Raw genomic sequence first — 24,499 nt, 5'->3', positions numbered from 1 at the left:
CTATGGCAGAAATCTTAAGACTTCAAGGAAATAATTGGTAGTTTTGATCCAGCTTTACTGGTTGCTCACTCATGCGGCGGGTAGTTGAGAAGCTCTGAATACGAGGGAAAGGTATTCTACATGAAAAAATGCAGCTATAGATTCAGGTAGTTTAAACGCTATTTAACACAAAATCCAAAAATGGAAGTAAAAACAAGAGCAAAGCAAAACAAAAATCCTCGATGTATACTAGATAACAGACTAGTTGCATTCAAATCCCTCTGTGTTTGCTGAAGAGATAGAGGAAATTCAAGGACAAATACCTCATGTGTTGCTCCCGAAGAACTATAATATATGTTGGCTTGTGTTATGCTCATAAATGAGAAAGAGAGCAGCCATTTGCAAAAATAAGATGTTATAAATATGCCACTGGTTGAAGAGGAGAATAATGCAGACCCACTATTTGTTACAGGCCTGTGGCTAACAACAGAGTTCTCCGAATCACTGTGTGACATCACTTGTAAATTGATGACATTCATTTAATGACCCTTGCAAAAGTAAATTGCTGTCTCAGGTAATGCTACATGACTAAAATGAAAGAGAATGAACTGCCCCTTACTTAGTGACTTGCCACTTCTTATTTCCTACCCATAATTCTAGGAATGTTTCTGGTTCTTTTGGGTTCCGAAAACAAGAAAGTATTAGATGGCTCTGTAAACGTTAAAATGCTTACTGTATTGGTCTCAGTCATCCTAAAGAAGCAATGAGGAGCCAAAAAAAAAAAAAAGAGAGAGAGAGAGAACCAGCAAAAAGACGGGGAGAATACACATATTTCATAGCTTATAGGAGTCATAAAAGATGTGGGCATTAATTAGAAAGTTTTGTGGCAACTCACTTTGATACATTTTTTTATTTAAAAAAATTTAATGAAAGTATTCTAGGAAATTAGGAAGAGAAGGAAGTAAAATGTATCCCTAATCTTATCACCTCTATATCTTATTTTGGTGTCTATAATGTGATTTTCGTGTGTATATGTGTGTGTATTTACAGTGGAGTCATATGGTACATCTTGTTTTATAATTTGCCCTTTTTTGCACCACCTTGACTAATTTATTTTTTTAATAAACTTTATTTTTAGAGCAGTTTTAGGTTCACAGCAGAATTGAATACTACCCTTACTGGAGTCATCTATCGACGTCTCATTCTTTAAATGATGTGTATTCAAATAACGAGGGCCTCATATTTTACACCAATTTATCCTTCCCTCAAACAATGTCTTCAGAAATATTCTGCTCCACTCCACGTTTCCACTTTCTTTTAAATAAACACAATATATTAATCATGGTCCTCTGTTGTACAGAATTCCACCTGGAGCTGTCATTCACCCTGAATCAACTGAAAATATTTGAGAGCCTTCTCTTGGGCCCTTCCCCTTTCCCAACAATTTTATGCATAATCCATGGGTAATTCTATAGTACTTTTTTTTTTTAATGACTGAATGTATCCCTGATCAGGAAGTAGCAATCACGGAATAATAAGTGTAATCACATCAAGGAGGCCTTTGTTGTTCCGTCTGTGGAGCATGTCTATTGAAACCTGCACCTGCTCCAAATCAGGAAATGCTTTCAGGTTGTCAAATATCAATTGTCAATGACTTCCAATGGAACTTTACTGAAAACAGAGTTAATGTGTTTCCTTGAAAAGTTATCTGAATTGGCTTGTCCATAGTTATCTCTTATTGCTTTATGGAGAGGAAACGCACACCGTATCACATCACGTCTTAGGTCCTTTATAGTCTAAAGAACAATTATCATTTTTGTGGGTGGCTGTTTAAAGGAATAACACACACACACACACACACACACACACACACACTTACTGAATTACTTCATCTCAAAATGCTAATACTGTTGAAGTTTGGAATCCTCATAGAACCTGTAAGACTAAAACCAGAGTGGATGAGTATTGACTTAAGCTTTCGTTTAGCATCGTTAGAGAAGTCTTAAATCACATAATTCAAGGTTATCACCAAAGAATATGTTATTGTTTCACAATGCAGTTACTGTCTTTCATGTCCAAAGATAAGATATATTTCCTATGAAAATTTGAGAAAGTAACTTCTCATTCCATTCTGTGCAAAATGACTGTAAAATTGTTTTCCACTGTGTCTCTAAATCCTGTTTAATCAGTAATCTCTGGGACATTTCCTTTTAATTCCCAAACAGACAACTATTTTATAAGTCTCATTTGCTTGATATATATTAACATTTGCTATCTGTTAGGAAAAGAAGTGAGCTTTAAAATTTGTAAGATGGCTGACTATCACATAAGCAAGTTGGTGAATGAGGCAATGTTATAGAAATTTAGAAAACAAATTTAGAAAAAAGACCTTTTTTACTAATTTTTTTCAGACTCTGATCCTCTCCCCTCTTTTCCTGGCTCACATCTTCCTTAACAGAAGCTGCTGTTCAGATCGATGGGGACTCTCCGCAGAGGAGATGCACAAGGGGCAAAGAGCTGAATGAGAAAAGGGTGGATGATAAGCAATCAGAAATCCTGCATAATTAAATGATGCTCTGCTGGCTTCAGCTGAGAGCATTTAAAATGATTTTAATGGGCATTAGAGGTCCTTGATGAGATCTTAGTCGGCTGTGACATTATCCTTAAAGGAAGTCTTCTGTGATGTCTGGAGAAATACCATTTCAGCGATCAGACTGAGTTGCAGCTATGATCATTTTTGTTAGCAGTCAGTTTGAATGTTCTCTTTAGATAGCAAATTGGGAATCTTGGACATGGGATTGTCTCTTTCTCATAATGGCCTCAGGCATTTGTCATTTTTCGAGGCTGATTTCTTGAGTTTAAAGGATCAGAAGTCAGCTTTTATGAGAGTCTTAGAATTTGTAATCATTTATTGGATGCTTATGATGAACCAATCATTGTGCAAGGGTTTAGAGGGTCTAAACAAATAGAAACATTAGTACCTACAAATATGTCATATTGTGTTGGCAATAAACAGACACCAATAAAATAAACAACAACAAATCATGTAAAAACTTGGAAACAGAATTTGTTCTCTAGCCGTGTTAACTTGATTTGATTACGTGGTCTACTAATTGGCATTAATTTTTAATGGAGGTGTGTGCTGACCAAAAATGGCAAGCATCTAACTTTATGTCTGTCCGTTTACATTCTTTTATTATAAAAATGTGTGTTCCGGGGCTCCTGGGTGGCTCAGTCGGTTGAGCGCCCGACTTCAACTCGGGTCATGATCTCACGGTTCATGATTTCGAGCCCCGCATCAGGCTCTGGGCTGATGGCTCAGAGCCTGGAGCCTGCTTCCAATTCTGTGTCTCCCTCTCTCTCTGTCCCTCCTCCACTCATGCTCTGTCTCTCTCTCAAAAATAAATGAACATTAAAAAAATGTGTGTTCCCCTTAAAAATATCTTTTATACATACACTATGTGTTTCAGTATCTTTACTGATACACATTACATTTTTATAAATAATTATAATGAAATCTAGCAAGATAGGAGTATTTAAAGTATAAAGCCCCCTGATATGTGTGTGTGTTTATGTATATATGTTAGTTTATTTAAGAAAATGGGGATGGGGTGCCTGGGTGGCTCAGTGGATTAAGCGTCTGCCTCTTGGTTTTGGCTCAGGTCATAATCTCGTGGTTTGTGAGTTCAAGCCCCATGTTGGGCTCTGTGCTGACAGTGCAGTTTGCTTGAGATTATCTCTCTCTCCTGCTCTTTGCCCCTCCCCTGCTCTCTCTGTCTCTGTCTCTCTCAAAATAAATAATAAGCTTAAAAAAAAAGAATATCGGGAGAAATATACCTTACAGCACCAAATTTTGCTACTTTAAAAAATATCCTTACAGGATAATATATGCAGATTCATCTCATTCTTTTATAATAGCTGCATTGTATTTCATTTTATGGTCATATTATGTTATATTAATTTGATATCCTTTTGATAGTCATTTACACTGAATCTACTTTTCAATAATATTAACATCATTGCACATATGCCAGGATTTCTATAGATATGAAGGGTTGCTGGATGCAAATGATTTTAGATTTAGAGATTTTGCCTAATTGCCCAACAAAATTTTTCTATGCCAATTTGTATTTCCCCCAATTATATTTGGCAACACCTGTTTCTCCCACAAGAATGTTGGTTCTTCACAGGCAGACCTCTTCTGCATTTGTTGTCATTATTTCTGGTCATGCCAATGTCTACATTGTCTTCTTTGTCTCTGCAGCACCTTCTCATTGCCCTACAGTCTGCTCCCTTTTTGTCTTTCCAACTCATCCCTGCTATTCCTTTCTTGGCCTCTCACTCCTCCCCTCCCCCCACCCCACTCCAGGCACACTGATTTTTCTTTTAGTTTCTCAAACACACTTGTTCCTCCTTACCTCATGTTTTTGTTCATGTTGTAGATTTTGCTTGGAATGTGCTTTCCCCACCTCTTTGCCCTACTGATGTCTACTCATCTTTTAGCGTTCAGATCAAATGTTAATTCGTCAAAGGAAAATTCTCCTGCCCTAACTAGGTTAACTCCTATAGGAGACACAATATCTCTTTATAGCAGATTTCACTAATTTATATGTGTGTGTGTGTGTGTGTGTGTGTGTGTGTTAAATGTCTGTCTCCTCCGCTAGCATGTAAGCTGCATGAGGGCCGGAAGCATATCTGTCCTGTCCGCAGGAGCCCCCAATCCTCAGCAAACCACCTCATACACAATAGATGGTCTGTAAGTGTTTATAGAATAACTGCATGTATCCCTACTGCCTAGCAAAATACCCAGGACACATAAGCGCTCCAGAAGTTGTTATTCAGTAGAATAATTTATGATTTTCCACATCTCTTCCCAACATTGGATATTATATTTTAAACAATCCATATGGGGGCGCCTGGGTGGTTCAGTTGGTTAAGCATCCGACTTCGGCTCAGGTCATGATTTCACGGTTTGTGGGTTCAAGCCCCACATCAGGTTCTATGCTGACAGCTCAGAGCCTGGATCAGATTCTGTCTCCCTCTCTCTCTGCCCCTTCTGCTGCTTGCGCTGTGACTCTCTCTTTCCCAAAAATAAATAAACATTAAAAATAAACAATCCATATGGAGCTAAGAAGAGGCAAAACCTAAGTGCAGTTTTGATTTGCTCTTTAATCACATTGAGACTTATTTTCATGTTTGTTGTTTCATATTTATCAGTATATTTAATTTCTCTGGTGAATTCCTCATTCTTGTTCTTTTCTTCTCTTTCTGTTAGGATAAGAACAGTGACTATTCTCCAATACGAATGAAAATATGAAGACCGATCCAGCTTGTAGCTTAGACTGCTGTTTCTGCTGCCTCCCATAGCAACTCAGGTAGGAAAACTCCCTGTCATTCATACCACTATTACTGAAATTACATTCTAATGGTGTTTGATGTGTTTCCAAAAAACACTTCCTTTAATTTTACTCTCTTGTCCGCTTTCTAGGACTCAGGAACAAGCCCTTTCCCTTTCTTTCTCATAATAATTTTTCATATCTGAAATGATGCTAGCTATTGATTTGTTTACCTGTTTATTATTTGTGTATTTCCTCCTTTTCAACCCCAATAAGAGAAAATGTGGGAAATCAAATAGCTATGTCCTAGTTAAGGAGATTATAGGGAATGTATTACACTGCTTTCTGGCCATGTTTCCTATAGGAAAATTGTTTTGAAGATAGGGACCCTAGATTTCTTGTTCACTGATATCTTTATTGGTAACAACACTATCTGGAACCAAGTAGGTGTTCAGTAATTATTGACTGACTGAATGGCTGACCGGTCTAAAGGGTATTCCCAGTTACAGGCATCCTGATGTTAAAAAAAAAAAAAAATCATTGAGGTGCTTGAGTGTTGGTTAAGCATCCAACTTAGCTCAGGTCATGATCTTCCAGCTTGTGGGTTCGAGCCCCACATCAGGCTCTGTGCTGACAGCTCAGAGCCTGGATGGAGCCTGCTTGGGATTCTGTGTCTCCCTCTCTCTCTGCCCTTCCTTTTCTTGTGCTCTGTCTCTCTCGCTCTCATAAATACATTTTCAAAAAACTTTAAAAAATTAAAAAAAAATCATCTCTTTATGCCAATATTGAGTTTTGATCCAAATCTGCTCCTTGGTCGTCTCTTCCATTGGAATTCATTTTCCCCCTGAACAGTTCTCAGTTTTTCAGGCCAACAGAGCCCAATGGAGTGAGGGTGGCTATGCCTTCTAGGATGGGGCCAACTATCCCTCAGACCACAGAGTTAAGCATGGCTCCACTCCATGCCAGTGGTATACTCTCGGGCAATGTATTTAACCTCCTAGTGTCTGCTTTCCCTCAACTACCTAACTAACCTTCCTCAACTGAACTAACAAGAGTGTCTGCCTCTTATGGTTAGCGTGAGGATTAATAGAGTAATATGTGCAAAGCACTTAGAGCAGCGCCTGACACATAGTAAGTGCTTGATAGATGTTGTTATTATTATATTAGTCTGGGCTCCCAGCAAGAGTTATGTGTCTGTCTCCCTCTCTTGAGGTTAACAAGGAATCTGCATATATAGAGGTGGTGGCCGAGGTAGATAGAGCTTGTTTGCAAATTACTACCCGGGAATTATTTTATTCCAAAGCCCTTTTGTGAAAAATGCCAGACAGTTTTAATTCTGATTTTTTTTTTCTATGAACGCCTATGATGGGAATAGGTATATCCTACTTCTTAGAAAAGTCCGAGGCAGAGAAAGGTTAAATGATTTGCTCAAGGACATAACAAATGAATGGTGACTGGGAGATAGAAATTATATGACTTCTAGTCCACTGCCCCAGACCGGGCTCATTCTATTTAGATGTTATGTTCATACTTAATATTATAGATCCAAACGACCTGGACCCATCTCACATTTCCTGTATCGTAGCGGTATGCAGATGGTGAACATAAAAAGAAGGTTACAAGTCAAATGTTGTATCGTGGACAGAAAGACTATAAAATTGAAACATGATCCTCTCTATTATTCCACTTTTATTTGAGGCCTCTTCTTTCTTTTTATTCACTTGAAAATACTATTTATTTGCTTTGTGGAGAAGGCCTATTTTAGTTTGAAATTATTTCTGTCAATTGCAAAATAAAGTTATCAACTATATAAAATAAAAGATCACCTTGGCAACTTCAAAAATAATAAAGTATGCTATTATAAGAGGTAAATTTTTACACTAGCAGCAATTTATAATAAAACATTAAATCCATATTTATTGCACGAAAAAATAAATTGGACCACATTTGTACCCACTCCTTTACAGCCACGCACTATATTAGGGAAGAAAGCTGTAATACAGAATGGAAATACACAAATAGAGAAATATTTCCTCGAGCCGTTTTAGTGACTGAGACTAAGGTGAGCTTCTTTTGTTAAAATTGCATACGGTATTTCATGGATTGTAACTAGATAGAGGCTTAGTGAAACCAGTACTGTGGGGTTTATCCAGTGCTATGGAGTTCCTCAGTGTGGGGCTGGGGAAAAGGACAGACCGGAACATCTGGCTGTGGATCCAGGGCGAGGCGGCTGGAAACAGATGAGATGTGGCGAGGGCCAGACTTCTGACAACAGCAGGAAAGGCAGCGATCCAAGCATCACAAACAGCTCTGAGGTCCAACAGATGAACAAGGTGAGGAACGGGTTACCAGCATTGACCCAGGGGAAGACAAGAGTCCAGTTGGCAGCGTCAGCCCTGAGAGGGCCACCGGGCGAGCCGCCTGGTGACCGTTGTGCAAGGAGGCACCAGAGCGAAGGAACACTTGGACTGAAGCCTGTCTCCCAGCAGTGGGAGTGAGGGAGCCCAGCCAACAGACTCAAGGGCTGGTGAGTGAGGTGAGACATACTCTTCCGGTGTCTCTGCATGCTGGAAGAGGAAGGAGACATTGAAAGGGGAAACTAGCAAGTGGAAAAAAAAAAATCATGGCTGACTTGTAACTTACTAAAATAAAACCTGGATCTGTTTCAGTTCACGCAATGATTTTTTGAGGCAACACACACATTACTTCTGTTAATAAAAAGGATACCGTGATGTTCCGTGACTTACTGAACTCTTATTCCACGTCAAGTACTCCTTAATCTCCCACGACTCATACAAAAACCCCGCCTAGGAAGCATTATTATGCCCATCATGGTGTTGATGAAAACGGATTCAAAATAACATTACAATGAGTCTCCTGAGGTCACCTCATGGAAGCATCAAGATTCTAGCAGGTCTCATGAACTTGCTAACTGGCTCTACTCTCTCTGCCATTTAGGAACCCACGTCAGATATTGACGAAGAGGTGCAAACTTAAATAAACCTACTTGTGTAACAGAAAGATAAAAGGGTATATATATATGGCAAGGTAGACTCTGAAGGAAGCCGTGACTTACAAATGGAGTAGGAATCTGCCAGAGATGGTGAGGTTTGTGTACGTGACTAAACACAAGTCTATGACAAAGGCCTCTATGAATCCAGTAGATCAGCATGTCAGTGAAAAAGAGGAAGGAAAGTATATTAACAATGAGCTGAAACCAGCCACTTGGAAACTCTCCTATGCCATCATATAATTTGCTGTAATCTCTCAACTCTAGCGGGAACAATGAAAACAGTGGGAATATTAATCCATGGCAGTAATTCGACAGGAAACATAATCTGTCTATAGACTTGATTCTTTAAAAATCGTGGATGTTTCAGATGGCCAACAGGCACATGAAAAGATGCCCAACGTCGCTCCTCATCAGGGAAATACAAATCAAAACCACACTCAGATATCATCTCACGCCAGTCAGAGTGGCCAAAATGAGTAAATCAGGAGACTATAGATGCTGGAGAGGATGTGGAGAAACAGGAACCCTCTTGCACTGTTGGTGGGAATGCAAGCTGGTGCAGCCACTCTGGAAAACAGTGTGGAGGTTCCTCAGAAAATTAAAAATAGACCTACCCTATGACCCAGCAGTAGCACTGCTAGGAATTTACCCAAGGGATACAGGAGTACTGATGCATAGGGGCACTTGCACCCCAATGTTTATAGCAGCACTCTCAACAATAGCCAAATTATGGAAAGAGCCTAAATGTCCATCAACTGATGAATGGATAAAGAAGTTGTGGTTTATATACACAATGGAGTACCACGTGGCTCAACAATAGCCAAATTATGGAAAGAGCCTAAATGTCCATCAACTGATGAATGGATAAAGAAGTTGTGGTTTATATACACAATGGAGTACCACGTGGCAATGAGAAAGAATGAAATATGGCCCTTTGTAGCAACATGGATGGAACTGGAGAGTGTGATGCTAAGTGAAATAAGCCATACAGAGAAAGACAGATACCATATGGTTTCACTCTTATATGGATCCTGAGAAACTTAACAAAAACCCATGGAGGAGGGGAAGGAAAAAAAAAAGAGGTTAGAGTGGGAGAGAGCCGAAGCATAAGAGACTCTTAAAAACTGAGAACAAACTGAGGGTTGTTGGGGGGGTGGGAGGGAGGGGAGGGGAGGTGATGGGTATTGAGGAGGGCATCTTTTGGGATGAGCACTGGGTGTTGTATGGAAACCAATTTGATAATAAATTTCATATATTAAAAAAAATAAAGAAGAGGTTGACTAAACTTGAAAAAAAAATTAAAAAAATAAAAATTGTGGATGTTTGGGGCACCTGGGTGGCTCAGTCATTTAAGTGCCCTATTGATTTCGGCTCAGGTCATGATCTCACATTTCATAAGATTAAGACCCACATTGGGCTCTGTGCTGACAGCATGTAACTTGCTTGGGATTCAATCTCTCTCTTTCTCTCTCTGCCTGTCTTTCAAAATAAATAAATAAATAAACATTTTTTAAAACGTGGATTCTTTATTAATTAATGATCACAGACAAAAAGCTCAGTGTTGCAAAGAAGAAATAAAGGATACAAGCACCAAGATTTGTTACAGTCAGGATACTGATAGTTCATCCGATGAGGCCACCCTCAGACCTTGAGGCTGGATAGATGTGTGGTGTAAAGTAATAATCTGCATTATTGAGTACAAGATACGTCTTTGCCCCTCGAGAAGGTCCGCCACCAGTTTGGCCTCTGCAGGGTCATAGGCTGCCCTCTTTCCTTAAACCTTATGAACCATCCTCTGCTAGCTTCAAACTTTCCTTCTGTAGCTTCCTCAACTGTCAGCCTTCACAGACTTGAAGACAGTTAATGCCTTGCTCTGGATTAGTCTTTGGCTTAAGGGAATGTTGTGGCTGGTTTGATCTTCTATCCAGACTAAAACTTTCTCCATATCAGCAATAAGGCTGTTTTGCTCTCTTATCATTCACATGTTCACTGGAATAGCACTTTAATTTCCTTCTAGAACTTTGCCTTTCTTTGGCTCACTGTTTGGTGTAAGAGGCCCAGCTTTCAGCCTTTGTCAGCTTTTGACAGGCCTCCTCACTCATCTTAATTATTTCCAGCTTTTAAAGTGAGAGATGTGTGGCTCGTCCTTTCATTTGAACACTTAGAGGTCATTGCAGGGTTATTAATTGGCATAATTTTAATATTCTTATGTCTCAGCAAATAGGGAGGCCCAAGGAGAGAGTCTCAGCAAATAGGGAGGCCAAGGCCAGTCAGTAGAGGAATCAGAACACATACAACATTGGTCAGTTAAGTTTGCTGTCTTCTATGTCCATGGTTTGTCATACCCCAAAACAATTGCCATAGTAACATCAAAGATTACTGATCACAGATCATGGGGCACCTGGGTGGCTCAGTTGTTTGAGCACCAATTTTTGATTTTGTCTCAGATCAGGATTCCAGAGTCGTGGGATCAAGCTCCACATCGGGCTCTGCACTGAGTGTGGAGCCTGCTTGGGATTTTCTCTCTCCCTCAGCCCCACCTCCCCCCCACCCAGATAAAAAAAAAAAAAAATTACTGATCATAGATCACCATAACAAATATAATAATAATGAAAAAGTTAGAAATACTGCAAGAATTACCAAAATGTGACCCAGAGACATGAAATGAATAACTACTGCTGGGAAAATAGCACCAATAGACTCACTCTATGCAGGGTGGCCACAAACCTTTGATTTGGAAAAAACTCAGTATCTGTGAAGCACAATCAAATGAGGGCCTGCACTTTATATATTTTACTCCACTGTCTTCTTGCTTGCATGGTTTCTGAAGAGAAGTTGCATGTAATTCTTATTTTTGTTCCCCTGCAGGTAAGCTTTCCCTCCACCCCGTCCCACAGCTTCTTCCAAGATTTTTTCTCTAATTTCAAAGTATATGCCTGGGTGTAGTTTTTAGGGCAGCTGTCCTTCTAGGGGTCCTCTGAGCTTCCTGGATCTGCCTTTTGGTGTCTGACATTAATTTGAGGTAATGCTCAGTCATCATTCTTTGAGCACGATTTCTTCTATTCCTTTCTCTCTTTTCTTCCAGTACTCCCTCTATGTATATGTTACATCTTTTGTCACTGTCTTACAGTCCTTACATGGTCTGTTATAGTGTTTTGTTTTGTTTTGCCTTGTTGTTGTTGTTGTTTTCCAGTATTTGTTCTCTTTGCCTTTTCAGTTGTGGAGGTCTCTGTTGAGATATCCTTAAGCACAGACTGTGTCCAGTCTATTAGTAATCCCATCAAAGGCACTCTTTATGTTAAGTTGTTTTTGATCTCTGGCATTTCTTTTTGGTTCCTTCTGAGGATTTTCATCTTTCTGCTTACATCACCCATCTGTTCTTACATGCTGTCTACTTTACCCATTAGAGCCCTTAGCATATTAATCATACCATTTTAAATTACTGGCCTGATCATTCTAACATCCCTGCCTGGTTTTGGTGCTTGTTCTGTCTTTTTAAATTGTCTTTTTGGCCTATTGGTACACGATGATAATATCCCAGCAGCTTAGGCTCTGCTTTACTCGTTTCTACCGAGATCAGGTCTTGTTAGGAAGAACTGAGTGCTCTGGCATATTTCAGAATGGTTTCTCTTCCTCCCCGACCCCTGCTCGAAGCATAAGGGCATTTTTATTAGACATTCACTATAGGAACCTGGTCAAACTTCTAGAGGGAAATCTCACAAAGTCGTGGGGTCTCCTGATGGCTGGATCTTCCTTGGGTTTTTATCTCTCAGATTTGTCCACACTGAGCCTCCAGCAACATGTCAGTTACAGTTCAGATTTTTCTTTCCCCGGCACTGGTTCCTGAGGCAGGCAGTTTCCACTTATCAGCCTCTAGTTCAGTAAATTGTTATCTCTGTATTTTGCTGTAGGTCTTTTCAGTCATTGAGATGGTGGTTTGCTTTGTGTCCTCATGTCTCTTATATATCCTGGAAGTTTGCTCAGCTTTTTACTTCTTGTTAGGATGTTGTGGCAGCTTCTTGGCTTCTTACCTGCAGAAGCAGAAACTGGAATTGTAGCTGTACTAGTTTTTATTGCCGCTGCTGCAAATTGCCAGAGACCTAAGGGTCTAAACCACACGTATTTATTATCTTTTGGTTTTGGAGGTCAGAAATCTAAAATGGGTCTCACTGGGTTAAAATCAAGGTGTCAGCATAGCCGTGCCCCTCTGGAGGCTCTGAGGACGTCTATTTTCTTACCTTTTCCAACTTCTAGAGGCCACCTGCATTCCTTGGCTTGTGGGCTCCTCTTCCATCTTCAAAGCCAGCAACGGCTGCTCAAGTCTTTCTTACATCACGTCATTTGATACTGACTCTTCTGCTAACTTCTTCCACTTTTAATGATCCTTGTGATTTCATTGGGCCCACCCAAGTAGTCCTGGATAATCTTTCTATTTTTCAGACAGCTCATTAGCAACCTCACTTCTGTCTGCAACTTTAATTCTTCCTTGCCTTATAATATAATATATTCACAGGTTCTGAGGACGAGGCATGGACATTTTTAGAGTACTATTACCCTGCTTACCACAGCAGTCACATAGCTTGTGGCTTTTTTTTTTTTTTTAGAGAGAGAGAGAGAGAGACAGAGAAAGAGTGTGAGCAGGAGAGAGGGAGAGAGAGAAAGAGAGAGACTCCCAAGCAGGCTCTGTGTTTAGCATGGAACTTGATTCGGGGCTCAGTCCCACAACCCTGGGATCATGACCTGAGCCAAAATCCAGTCGAACACTCAACCACCTGAACTATCCAGGCACCTCTAGAGCTTGTGGCTTTTAAGACAGCTTTTCAGGTAACTGACGACTCTTAAATAAACAGGTACTTTCAGTGGTAGAGATCATGCTTTGTTTTTTGTTTCTCTTCTGTCTTCTATTAATATTGACATAAAAATGACCATTCTATTTTAGTTCTTTAGCTTTCTGGTCTGACTCCTATTAATCTTAATTCGCAAAACCTAATCCACATTGTGTTTTAATATATCCAGTATGGTACCTCCTTAATTTTATTAAGGTCACCAAAATAGCTCAGATCAGGAAAGAAATCAATGGACTTAATTATATTCATTGCCTTGGCCACATTTGTCACATTGGTCCAATTTGTCAGATGAGCAACTTTTATTTATATCTCTAAGTTTCACTATTATGTGTTTAGATCAAAGGCAAATAAAGGAAAGACTGCTAGTATAAAACAGGTTTTTTAAAAAAAATTATAAAACTTATATGTTATGTAAGTTTTAAAATATAATCTGTTATAAAAATTACAAAAATTATAAATATTACGTAAGTGTTTAAAATTACTTAAAAATTTTTATAATTTAACTGGCATTCAAATAAAGTTAATGAACAGTAATTGTTTTTATATTTTCTAATGTAAATTTTTGACAAAATGAAATTTATATTTATACTCAACAGGTTTTGGGGAAAATGACTAATCATTAGAAATTATATTCTGCCTATTTATATATGATTGAATTTTAAAGACATTCATCAGTTATTCTTAGAGACAAAATCAAGCACAAATACAATGCAGTAAAAACTTTTAAAACTTTTTATTAGTTTTGCAATTTTTTATCCTGGATACAATAATTTTTTTCTTTCAATACCTGACCTATATTCTCAAAGAGTAGTTGCCACTGACTTAATTTTTTAATTTAATTCCATTTTAATTTTACTGAAATTACATTTTAATAATTTGCGATGATCTCTATTTAACAAGTTGTAAAAATATATAGGCATATCTGTCTTTATCTTAGCAGCTACAGATGGCTGGGGCCAACTGCTCACAACTTTTACAAATATAAGTCATAAGTGGGTAGAAATGACCTTTTGGAGCCCCTTCTGGTGTTAATATCCAGGTATCCACATTATGTATGTATGTTTCAATGCTGGAGTCTCAAGGTCTCAAAAAGCTGTAGTGAAAGCATCTTCAGAACCAAATAGAAGTGTACTTTATTTTAATTGTCATCCATTTGAAAACCAAACCCAGAATGGGATATTGCAGGACCTGAATGTTTATATAACATAACCCTTATTTCTATCATGCTCCATTATTTATGTACTGTGTTCTGCCATCACTGGGTAATTAACTCTCTTTGTCCTTGGTATCCAGGTGAGTATTACTACCAGTCACATTTTACTTTTAGGCACCTTGAAAAAATGAGTATGCGAATGGTATGCCTACACACGTTCTGCATGCAGATTCTGTTGAATGCCACTAAAGGGAAACAGGATGTGAGGCAGGGCTTCCCTGATGGGATAAGAGATGTAAGGAAATGTTTTAACCAGGGTTTTGAACCTCATTTGTTGAATTTCATTGAATGAACCTGGGTTAGAAAAGCAACTATTGTAAGGTCTGTGGAGGATGCAAAGATAGATCTGATGTAGTTCTGTCTCTGAGTTAAGAATCAAAAGAGGCAGGTGAATTCGTTAGTAACTATAAGGCAGTCAAGATGTTATAATAGAGATAAGGGAAGAAGAGATTGGTTTCGGTTTTAATTTTGTTTTCGAGGTAGGTTATGAATATGGGGGTATTAAAAAATGTTTTATTTTAAATAATTACAGACTTATAAGAAGTTGCCAAAATAGCATGGAGAGATCCAATATACTCCCTGCCCAGCTTCTCTTAATGGTACCATGTTATAGAACCAGTACATTCATCAAAACTAGAAAATTGGTATTGATACAACACAATTAAGTGGACCACAGACTTGACTGAGTAGTCTTTTAATATGCAGAACTAGAAGAGGGAAGGAGAAAGGAACTCTAGGTTGAGGAAATAGCATTTGGTTGAGTACAGGTCATGAGAGAATATGGATTATTCAAGAAATCTGCTGAAAGGGACTTTAACAAGTAAGCCCTTCCCTTCCACTTTATAAATGAACTAATGAGGCCCAGAGAGATTAAACAACTTACTTATTTCCTTTTCTTTCCTTGGTTAGTGACTGAGTTTAGGTATTTTTATACAGCACATGCTGGTCTCCAAGATCTTAGTCCAGGAATGGTCCTCCTGAAAGATGTTTTCTTAGATGGAATAAATACATGGTTATTCTTTTGGAACCTCTATCAAGATCGCACTCCAGGTGCATTTTTTCCTGAGTCCCCAGAGCCTAGTGCAATATCTGGCACACAATAGATACTCAGGAAATATCTACTGAATAAATGAACCAATGAATCTCATTTTTAACCCCTACGACTGAAGGAGAGGCACATCAACCAAGGATAACAAGAGAATAAATCACACCCACAATTAGCTCACTGCAATGGAACCCATTACTGAAAGTCAATTTGCAGTTGGGCAAAATGACAGCTGTAAGAAGGAAGTTGGGCAGAGAAACACATTTTATTTGAATTATGATGAATTAAAAATGTACACAGGCAATTACCCCTATTTCAGCCACACTATGCAGTAAATGTGTAAATAAAAGGTGTGAGTGTCCAACAAGGAAAACAGCGTATTCTCCTTTTCTGCATTTTGAACACATGCATCAGATGTCCCTTCATAGGGATCATTAGAGTTTTAGCTTAATTCCAAGCTAAAAAACAGAATCATTATGGAAATGCTGCTTTTCTTATTGAACAGTCTGTAGGATAGCTTGTTGCCAAATTAAGCAGCACACAGCACTTGTTAACTTAATTAGCAACCTAATGGCTGAACCTCAGCCTGACAAAACGCATGTTGCTTTGGATGGAAATTGCAGTGAAACTACAGCCACTTCAAAAGAACCACAATCCTGTGGATACTTATTTTTCCTTTTGGGCTAAAGGAAAACCCGATTGCCTGGGAAAATCCTCCAATTCCTCTTGCGGTCCAAACAGCATTACCAAGAGTCAGAACCTTATAGGCTGTGAAACATTCCTTTTTCAAAGGCTGTGTGCAAGAGCACTTCCCAAGGGCTAATGGGTATACTTGTGCCTCCATTAATAGCACAGAAAGCAAACTAATTAATTAGAGGACACACTAAATAAACTCCATTTATCACCAAATGGCCCAAGTGATAAACAAATTATTTAAGAGCTTATTGAAAGCAGAAACGAAGAAGGCAGTTGTCAAGGATTCAACCTGATGTGTTGGTGAATATCTCGAGATTAGCAGCAGTTGCAAGGTTCCTTGTTGGGGACAGACATGGAAATTTTATGTGATAGAGGGTGTGTGCACATTCACTCATCAACAGATCTTAAATTATTGGGTTGTCTCTCTTCTTTAGAATCTGTTAGTGTCCTTCTGGCTCAGAGGTAACCTGCTGCAAATAGTCCTGTTTCGGATTCTTGGAAAACAGAGGTTCAGGTCTGATATGCTGGCATAAAATGGGCAAAGGCTTATTCCTGATGTTACTCTGGCATCTCACAATGCAGAATTTTCTGCCTTCCAAGCTGCTGTGTACTCTGAAAATGGTTCACTTTAAGTGAACTATGAGAGGGGCGCCTGTGTGGTTCAGTCTGTTGAGCATCCGACTTCGGCTCAGGTCATGATCTTGCAGTGCGTGAGTTTGAGCCCCGCGTCAGGCTCCGTGCTGACAGCTCAGAGCCTGGAGCCTGTTTCAGATTCTGTGTCTCCCTCTCTCTCTGCTCCTTCCCTGCTCATACTCTGTTTCTCTGTCTCTCAAAAATGAATAAACGTTAAAAAAATTTTTAAGTGAACTATGAGAAAGAGGGAGAGAGAGAGAGGAGAGAAACCCAGAAGCATTGAAGACTGTCGTAATTTTTATTATATACTGACAATATTGATTTGATGGGGCTTAGAGATTTACCTAACAAATGATTGTTAATTTCTCTGACTGTTATTTGTGTGTGTTTGTGTGTGTGTGTGTGTGTGTGTGTGTGTATTTATTTATTTAAAATTTTTTTCTCATCATCCATTTTCTCCAGCTTATAGAAGAAAAACAATAGTATGTAAGATAAAGTGGGTTTTCCTGAGAGGTCACTTGTTCCCATTTTCTCCATTATTTATCATTATTTATTATTTATTTATTTTTTTGTCTGAGCCTCTTTTCACACGTAACCTGTCATGTCACTGCATTTTGCCAGGCCTTAGAAACCTTCATTGATTCTTCTCTCTCCCTCACACACAAAATGCTGACCTGGCTGTTGTAAATTTTGTGCCACTAAATACTATGGGAAAAGCCTTATTCATGGAGGGCAACGCTATTTTAAGTAGTTCACCCAAACTCATTTCAAGATTTGCATGTGAACCTTAGTTTACCTTTGAAAGTCTGCTACTTGTCTTCTGAGTTATATTAGCTGTTATCAAACTAAAGGAAAATGTCCCTAATAATTTGAGGAGTTGTTCTGTGGTGTCTAATTATGGGGGTAAACATGGATTTTGGTGTGTATTACAGCTGGAAAAAATGAGAAATAAGTCGCTGTGTGAGGATGACACAGATTTCTTGTGTTCATGTTGATATAACAGCTGACACTTCACAGATCTCGTTTATCTGATGTGATGGCTCAATTAGAATGAGTCTTTTTTTTAAGTGTATTTATTTTGAGAGAGAGAGAGAGAGTGAGAGCCAGTGGGAGAGGGGCAGAGAGACAGGGAGAGGGAGAATCCCAAGCAGCCTCTGTGCTGTCAGCACAGAGCCAAAATGTGGGGCTCTGTCCCACAAACCATGAGATCATGACCTGAGCTGAAATGAAGAGTCAGATGCTTTCCTGATGGAGCCACCCAGGCTCAGATCCAAAAGATTCAAAGAATGTGAATCTTTTGGTAATAGGGACTATGTCCTTTTCATGTTATTAATTTAGCACTTCCCATGTACCTTGTACTCTAGAATCTGGTTTTGTTAAATGAATTAAAAGTTCTCCTACTCCCTGTGCATTCTGAAAATGGCATTTGATAACATGCCTTTTATAAGTCAATGTTTATTAATTCAACCGGAGTTAAGCATGTGGTTCTGCGGACAGCAAGAGCTGTCCTTAACTACGTAACAGGCCTTCTTTAGCCTATTGGTGCAGTGTCAACAGGAAATGGAAATGGCTGATGTCATGGCGGCATCCAATGAAGCTCTTGCCTTATCTTAAGGAATCATTCTAACTTGTATCTAGCATGCTTTAGGAGATCCCTAAATTTGTTTGTTACTGATATTAGAGAGGTGACATTGTGCAGTGAAAATTATTATGGATGAAGGGTCAGCGGGTTGGGGGTCCTATAATTCTGTCATACTTTTAGGTCTGTACTTTTGGGAAAGATTCTTAACTCTTAACTTTCAGCGTCTTCATAAGTCTGGAAAGAATGTTGTTGTATCTTTTTAGAGCATATTTTCCTACTCATTGTCTGGATCTTCATTTTGATTATAGCCTCATTTAGCATGCGGTTTGTGGTGTGAACCCTAGAGAGAAGTGAAAGAATATTATCAGCAGGATAGGAAAAGAAAACATATACAACACAAAATCAGCATACATGCCCTCACATGTCTTCCAGATGGTTCCTAGGTTATTTCTAAAGAGAGCCCTCACACATGTGTTCACAGCCCACTCATGTGGGAGTCATACGTAGCACTTGGATTAAGTTCTGGGGCTGGGTTGTCAGCTTCTGAAAGGTTCAGTGATGGTTGTTGTGCTCATTAGGTCCTATCTGAAGAATCAGAATGAGTCTGTGTAGCGCTGTTCAGTGCCCCCCAAAAATGTCTCCTGAGTTGGACAGTCTCAGCGAGCCAAGGCTGACGTGGTACCCATGTCACTTCTACTCACTCTGAAAGGGGGAGTCTGAGCCCCAAGTACATTTTGAACCAGCCACCTGAATTTTCACCCCTCAACATCAGCATCTTTTTCTGATTCAATGTAAAGATATTGTATTTGCTTAACAGCAGCTTATACCCTTTTATAAGGCAGAATTCTGTATTCTTTACAAAGATAATTTCATGTGAATGTTACAGATTTACCATTCCAATCATTTTCTTTTTTTTAATGTTTTTAAATTGATTATTTTTGAGAGAGACAGAAACGGCGTGAGCAGGGGAAGGGCAGAGAAAAAGGGAGCGAGAGAATCCCAAGCCGACTCCGCACGTCAGTGCAGAGCCTGACGCGGGCTCGAACTCACCAAACCGTGAGATCATGACCTGAGCTGAAACTGAGAGTGGGACTCTTAACCAGTGGAGCCACCCAGGCACCCCTCGATCATTTTCTGGTATTTTTGTATTTGTCTTTTGGATGCCCGCTTTCATAGATTTGTTTTCTGTGGCTTTGACACACCGCTGTCCTTATGTTTTTAATCCATCCCAGTTATTAAGCTATTGGTTTTGAGCCCCAAACTCACCCTTCTGTGCTCTGCCTCACCTCGCTGGAGCTGGGACTCTGCAAACCACATTTCTGCCTGGCAGTTATATCCTTGCAAGACTGCCGATAGGGGTGCTAGATGCGCACCACAAAGCTGGAGAGAAGGGAGCGACTTGTTCCTCTTCCCTTCATGCTTCTTTCTTTAATGTATTTTCACTGCGATATAATTGACATACAGTGTTAAGGTATTTAACGTGTTGATTTGATATGTGCGCGTGTTGCAGCACGATCAGCGGTGTTAGCTGACACGCCCATGCTTCACATAAGCATCAATCCCTTTGTGTGGTGGGGACAATTAATGCCTAGTCTCCCAGCAACTTTGAAGTTTGCAGCACAGTATTCTGTGGCCACTGGGCTGTGCATTAGATCTCTAGGCTTTATTCAGCTCCTGGTTGCCGGTTTGTATCCTTAAACACCATCTCCCAACTCCCTCCCAGTTACTTTTTCACCCCCAAAGAAGCAGTTCCTTGGGAGAAGCAGCAAGTAGCCCCATTTTGGAATTTTGGTCACAGTTGCAAAAACAGCACCAGCTAACCAATGTCCCCTCCTGATTTTCAGTTCCCTGAAGGTTCTCTCCAAGTGTGGGTGTGGTCACTGCTTCCTGCAGATGCTCGATCCCTCCATCATGTCTCAGCGGGGGTTTTGTTAGGCCTTTGCGGTTAATATAGTTAACAATTCTTCATAATGACTTACTTCCCGTATTAAATTCTCTCTGTTAAAGAAGCTGTTAGGATTTCTGTCTCTTGACTAGACAGTGACGGACACAGACCTGTTAGTCGTTCACCCAGCGTATCCACTCCTGGGTCTCTTCTGGAAGCCAGTCCTAGAGAACACTCCGACCCATTTTCTGGCCTGTTTTTCTGACCTCACAACAAAGAGGTCTAAGCAATTGCCTCAGTGGGTTTTGGTAAAAACCTCAGGAATACATGTACTGAGTTTCAGTCCCTCCACAAAAGGTCACATTTCCCTTACTATGAAGGGAAGCCACCTCTCTAAAGGAAAACGCTCAACGCTGACAGTGTGTCCACACATTTAGTGTGTAGTCATCGTTTCTACAACCTCATTAAATCATAGGACTTGGGAGGAAATTTGAGAAATCATTTAGTTAATTTGCTTGCTTCAGGCAGGATTAAATCTCGATACTTGTGTAATTTAGATTTTCCATCAAAGCTCGACACTGCACATTCGTAAAATGAGTAGATGAAAGAATTTTACAATCTAGACATTATAAATTAGGATGACTCAATAAGAAATTTCTTTTGTGGATGGGTGATTTTTACCCCAACATCTACATAGTGTTTCTAAGTTACCTTATATTGATACCGTTTCCTTGAGTTAATACACATATTCCCTTATTTGTATCAAATATTTTTAAAGATATGAAAGAAAATACTACAAAATTAATCTTAAAATAGTCAGATGGGTACTTAAAATAAACTATATAAATTTTGCTTGGCATTTTATAATGTACATGTTATTGTTAGTTGTGGTCAAGTCAACGTAAGGACACTACAACTTGGGGATAGAGCATGTGTGTTCCTGTAACACATGATTCCATCTTGCCCTCAAGCACGCGTTCATATGGTTTTCAGAAACCATTTAATCTTTTTAAGTAAAACACCTCATTCTCTTCTCCTTTAGTAGTCTTTTGTGAGCCATATATCAGAAGGTAACCTACTTCTTAAGGGATCTCCCTCGCCTTTATAGTGTAAAGGCCAGAAAATGGTTTGGAGTGTTCTGGTCAGGATGCTTTTCTGTTTGGTTTCTAGCCATTAGCCTCCATCCTCATTGTATTGTACCCACTGTGATGTCATCTGGCTTGTTTGTTCCGTGCCTTTCCTGACCTGTATTTGCCAAAGTGAACGGGCCTGAACTTGGGTATATGATTTGGCAAATGACAGAAGTTATAACTCTTAATCTTAAAGAGGATAGAGTTCCATGATGAGACTTCCCTCTGTTTACCTTTTCTGCACTACCAATCAGTGAGGCCATGTTCGTCACCTCCTGTCTCAATCCTGCAATTGCCCTATGAGTAGTATACCCACACCTAAGGTCTAATTCAAAAATTTCTGGTATTGGATTTCTAGCTATGCCATAAGGCCTAGAATATTTTGACTTAACATAGGGGCTCTTCATAGGATACACAAGTCTTGACCAAAAAAGATTGGGTTATAGTCTACCACAGGTGTCCTATGTGCCCTGCTCATATTATTGCTTCTTTTTATGAGGTTCTCAAACAAGAGTTTTGATCTGACTCAGGCCTTTTCTACTTTGCTATCTTTCAGAAACTCCACACTCTCCTTGGCTTCTGGAAATTCATTATCAGTGGAATTTAATTTATTTTGCTCGCACACCCCTAAAATATTGTTGAAAATCTGCCTACTGCTCACACATTTTTAGTTTAGTTTCATCATCAATTTACATAGTTGCAAAGAATGTAAGTTTAGTGTGTTATAAATATTGACATTTTAAAATAGAACTGCTGCATCACTTTTAAAAGTATATGCAATGTAATTGAATTCCTAATGATTGGATACTCACTACCGTCCATATTAAAAACACCGAGCAGACTCTTCTTTAAAAGTCACAAATTTCACAGCTCATGAGATCGAGCCCCGCATCAGGCTCTGTGCTGACAGCTCAGAGCCTGGAGCCTGCTTTGGATTCTGTGTCTCCCTCTCTCTCTTTTCCCCTCCCCTGCTCATGCTCTGTCTCTCTCTCTCTTAAAAATAAATAAAAATTAAAAAATAAAATAAAAAGTAAAAGTCACAAATTTTATGTTGGTCCTTTATCTCTGCAGTTCATGTTTGCATTTCATTTCCCCTCTGGAATTTTTTCTTATATATTTTCATACTTGAAAGTCTTTTAAGTACCACCCTGTGGTAGATTGCAAAAATGGTCCTAATGCGTCAGCCGTCTTTTGCCATGTTACTTTGTACTATTTCCCATTTGACTCTGGGATTGATGACTTACTTCAGCCAGTGTGATGCTGGGAAATGTGATTCAGGGGCTTGTGAAGCTTTGGAGAGATGGGGCTCACCTTCTCTCTTAGGTTTCTGCCAGAGCTTGTCTGCTGGAGAGCGAAAGACACCTGAAGCAGAGCTGAGTGTCCCCCACATGAGTCAACAGTCAGACAACACAAATGTGTGAGCAAAACCAGCCAGAATAAGCAGTCACCAAGCCAGTCTCCAGCTGCTCCACATGAACAAATACATGCTTACTGCTGGGTAATACTTACGTTTTGTGTTGTCTTATATGCAGCATTAGTGTTGGAAAAATCTGAATCAGTCTACCATACTTATTATTATTTCTATGAAATAAGAATAAAATCGGGGTGGTTTTTTTTAGTGTCTGTGACCATAAGTTCTAAATTAAAAAAAAACATTAATGTTTATTCTTATTTTTGAGAGAGAAACAGAGAGAGAGAGAGAGAGACAGAGTGCAAGCAGGACAGGGGCAGAGAGAAAGGGAGACACTGAATCCGAAGCAGGCTCCAGGTTCTGAGCTGTCAGCACAGAGCCCAACGCGGGACTCGAACCCATGAACTGTGAGATCATGACCTGAGCTGAAGTTGGACATTTAACCGACTGAGCCACCTAGGCACCCCCTCCCTATAAGTTCTAAGTTTAAAACAATTCATTTCTTCATGTTTATCAATTCCATTATTAGTAGCACCTTGCAAATTTAAACAACCTAAATACACTACAAAATTTAACACGTATTTATTAAATAAAAAGGTAAAATTGTATTTAAAATCCATTACATAATGAGAGAAATGAGGATTTGTCCAATTATTTCAAGAATTTATGGATGAATATTGAATGAAACAAGGCTAATAATCCATTCTATTCATTTCAAAAATATTTACAAATGTAAGTGTTCAGAAATCTTGCCCACATACATATGTTTGTGGGAATGACAGTGGTTTTATGATAGCAATACCATTCAATTGTTTTCTTGTCTTCCCTGATTTATATACAAATTTAACACAGGATCTCTAATCAAGAGTATTTTTAATGATTTAACCATTGACAGCTGTATAGATTCTACCTGAAGTTTTGAACATAAAGACTCGATAACCATCTGATTTAAAAAATCATCTTTGAAACTCAGTTATTAAAGGCACTTATTTTCTCAACAGAAATTACCAATCATTCAAATGGTCTCTCTGTTTTGCGTCACATACATTCTTACAACTGGGGCAGCGTACCGAAAGATATGTTCCTATTTTGTAAAACGGGAGAACTATCGTAAAAAGAGAAGGGGTGAGTTCTTATGCCAATAAAATTCTGGACAGAGTGAGTACATTTGGAAGTCAAACATCTGGAAATCTTACATCAAGTAAACCTTCACAAACTATTGCCCTTGGAAATACATGTGCACGTCAGGAGCAGGAGTACCCTGGTGTTCTGTTCACTGCTCTTACACAAAACCAGGGAGGAAAGGCAGCTTCCAGGCTCACCTACCCAGACCTTAGTCAGCCATTTCTCCTCTTTCATTTCGGTAGCATGTGTACATGATGCTTCAAATGTAGAGCTCCTCTCAAAGACTTATATTCTTCCTAGACTAGGTATGGGGAAATTCATCCAAACTTATTTGGATGGTTTTCATTCCATCCCAACTGGGATTTCTGTCCTTATTGTTAATCATGACTCTTCTGTCTCAAACCTTCTTGTCCCTCTTCTCCACTCCATTTTGATTCCCCCGACTCCACTCACAGTCCTAGAGACATTTTTTTCTTTCCATGAGTTAGAATTTCTTAAATAACAAGATAAGATCTTGTTTTCCTCCCCTCCGCCCGCCGTGTCAGAGTTGATTCTTTTGGGCGTTCTCTGAGCTTTGTTCCTAATACGGAAATCAATTCTTTGT

The 24,499-nt window shown here is 39.2% G+C and overlaps 1 pseudogene; it reads right to left on the bottom strand.

Moving 5' to 3' along the window:
- Window positions 1-8,282: 8,282 nt before the first annotated feature.
- LOC102958072 lies at window positions 8,283-21,622 on the bottom strand (annotated as a pseudogene).
- Between the last annotated feature and the right edge of the window lie 2,877 nt (window positions 21,623-24,499).

The sequence above is a fragment of the Panthera tigris genome, chromosome D3, assembly GCF_018350195.1.
Source record: "Panthera tigris isolate Pti1 chromosome D3, P.tigris_Pti1_mat1.1, whole genome shotgun sequence".
Taxonomy (NCBI): domain Eukaryota; kingdom Metazoa; phylum Chordata; class Mammalia; order Carnivora; family Felidae; genus Panthera; species Panthera tigris.
The sequence above is the reverse complement of the archived record's forward strand: the minus strand, read 5'-3'. Positions and strand labels throughout refer to the sequence as shown.